Source organism: Benincasa hispida, chromosome 9 (assembly GCF_027475165.1).
Source record: "Benincasa hispida cultivar pf3 chromosome 9, pf3_genome.v1.1, whole genome shotgun sequence".
Lineage (NCBI taxonomy): Eukaryota > Viridiplantae > Streptophyta > Magnoliopsida > Cucurbitales > Cucurbitaceae > Benincasa > Benincasa hispida.
This window is the reverse complement of record NC_143486.1, coordinates 82,365,773-82,369,092: the sequence shown is the minus strand read 5'-3', so window position 1 is coordinate 82,369,092 and position 3,320 is coordinate 82,365,773.

Below are 3,320 nucleotides of genomic sequence, written 5' to 3'. Positions count from 1 at the left end.
CGCCATCTACCACCACTGCCCGATCTTTGCCAGAATCTTGAGAAAAACCTTGGGTAAGTCTTATTTTCCTTATAATTTGGGAGGTGAAATTCACCCATTTGATTTTGGGTTAAATTAGTAACCTCTCTTTGGTGTGAAACTTAGATTCAAGATTTGGAAGTTTTGAGACATTGACCATCAAGATAGAGACCATTTTGTTTTGCAGAAAATTGGTGAAGATCGGTAAGTTTTGTAAGTTGTTGGATGGTTATTCTTTTGGATTGAGAGTAATAGTGAAAAATTAAGTTATTGATTTTGGATTTAATTCTTGATCAGATTGGCTAATTGAATCAAGTTTTGGAATTTTTCTTGAACCAAGCCACAACTTTAGGTTGATTCAAGTGTGCTAAAGAAATTCTAAAGAGATTTTGTTCGCGTTTTTTTTTTACCAAGTTGAGGTAAGTGGTACTATTATCGGTGCCTTTGTGCCAGGCGACCTAGTCTAGAATTATAAAGTTAACTAATGGACTCTTGAAGCATGATTTTGTCATTATGTTTTACTTGTTGCATGATAGTATAAGTATTATGAGCATGTTCGAATTTCTAATTAGTACTGATATTATGTATGTGGTGCATGAATAGACCAATAGAGCGGTTTATTGTCTCGCCTTGATGCATGTTTTATTTCAGAGGATCTACGGGTCTTGTTTCATGTTTGACAGTGTACCTATGGGTCACTAGACATACATGAGTCGAAAGATTCACGTTCATGTTATTTTTCATGTTTGACAGTGTGCCTACGGGTCGCTAGACATGCGTGAGCCGACAGGTTTACATTCATGTTATTTTCATGTTTGATGGCGAGCCTACGGGCCACTAGACATGCGTGAGCCAACAGGTTTATGTTCATGTTATTTCTATGTTTGACGATGTGCCTACGGGCCACTAGACATACATATCAAGGCAAGGTAGTACGTCTTTTGATTTTTCTTTCATCATAAAAAACCGATGTAGCTGTATGAGCCACAGACTATTTTTCTTTGCTCGTGAATGCATAGCCTGATTCCAGTAATGGGATCACTTACTGAGTATTTTATACTCAACCTTTCTTAATTTATGTTTTTCAGGTAATGATAGGAACGAACTGTTGGGTGACGAGAGAGACCTGTGATCGTGCCATATGGGACATGTAAATCGCTTTCGCTCAGTTTACGTTTTCAAGCTATTTAAAAGTTTTGATTTGAAACTCAATGTTGGTCAAATTTTTATTTGTTTAAGTTTTTTTTTTTCATTATATTAGAGGCCCCGAACAAAGGTTTTACTTATTTGTTATTTATTTTGGAAAGCTGTCTTTATTATTTTAATGAAATTTATTTTCCTCAATGGTAAAAATATTTTGAATGTAAATGTGTAATTATGAGTAACGACCCTTATTAGAGTACTCAAAAGATCGGGTCGTTACATGATATATGTTTATATTATATGTCATAATGTATGCCATATAGTTTTAAAACCTATCATAGGTTATGCATTTATTTTCATGTATCATTTTAAATTATAAGTATTATAATACATTAGTATGCATGATTTAAATTATATAAAGCTTGCTCATGCATCATATAATATAAGGGTTATAGTATATGTATGCGTGCATTATAGCATATCCATGTATCATTTATATTATAAGTTTTATAATATAAGGTTGCATGTTTGTATGGAATGTATTCTATAGCATGGTTTATTACTTAGTTATATAAATGTTATATATTAGGTAATGAACATTGCATGATGTATGACATTACTTTAGGTAATCTTATAAACGTTATAATTTTATAAAGTATGTCAATGCTTGCAATGTTGATTTTAATTTATTTCATTCATTTACTTTATAAGAGTTATAAATAAATGAAATTAGAAATTAAAATCAATAACTAAGAGTTGCATGTAAACTTAGTTAAAATCATTTTTTAAAATAGTTTTAAAATATGATTGAGATAGATCTAAGTTCATAAATTTCTAATGAGATTAGAAATTAGATTAATATTTTAAATTGATTTCAATAAAATATTAAATTTGTTGCAAATATATCTATAAGGGACCTTTTGTCTAAGGCTGGTTCTGGCTAGGCAGGGGTATTTAAGCTAATGAAAACGGAATATCCCTACCTGGGAACCTACTTGGAAAGGTGAATTAGATAGATTTGCTACAAGCATGCAATTGTTGATTAATATTTGCTAAAGTGTTTAATGAATGTTAATCAAAATTGTTTAACTTTCCAAAGTAAGTGTAACTTTTGGGCAAACTTAAATAACCACTTAGTAGAAATAATTAGCCGTATTTTTCATAAATAAATTAAACCTTAGATTGTTAAAATACTCAGTGGGAGGAAAAAAATTTTGATTTTTCCACACACGTTTCTCCCTTAATATTCACACCGTGAGATTCATGCTTAGCCTTGAGGCGCCCTGGGAGCGTCCCCTTTCGGATGGTGTTTGCATGGGTCAATATCAAGGTGAATAGAGAGAGAATTTATAGTAAGTGGGAGAGGGATGTGTGTTAACATGTCCTACGGTCTCTTTCATTAGTTTGCACCGTGAGACCTTCTTGCACGGTCTTAAGGTACCCTGGGAGTGTTTCCCTTCGGATGGTTTATGCAGTTGGTCAATATCAAGGCGAACTCCAAAAATGGATAGGGTCGCTTTAGTTTTTACCCCAATTGGCTTTTTCCTTCGATTGGCTCATAGGGGCGGAACTATAGGATCTAAAATGAAGGGTCACATTTATGGGAAACTATTAAGCAAGTTTATGACTTCTTGATCAAATAAATGATGACCAATCATCATAAGAATAAAAGTTATTCTGGTATAATGATTAGTTGAGAGTGTTTCAATTTAGTGAAGGGAGAAATTGACTACCCTTCGGTGGCTTTTGTCCTAAATCACTGAAGAGCCATTGCAAAATTAGATATTAAATGGGGTAAATTTAGATTTTGCTAAAACTTATAGGTCTATTATGGTCATGGGCTAAAAGTATTGGATGAATTGGGGATATGGCATTGTTGTTGGGATTATCGAGAATGTCTCCCATGTTCTGATTTCTTAATCTTCTTCTTTTGTTGCTTTATTTCTTCTTTGAGAGGTACGCTCAATTTTATGGTTGAATACAAGCTCAGTTGGTCACCTTTGCTCATATACCATTTATGCTACTCTTTGGGTGAGTTCTCAATACTCCTAAAATTGAAGCTCTATAAAAGATCAATGAAAAATTCAATAGTCAGTTAATTTCTAAATCCCCAACAACGGTATCAAAAACTTGTTCATCGCCTTATATTCACCGCTTGA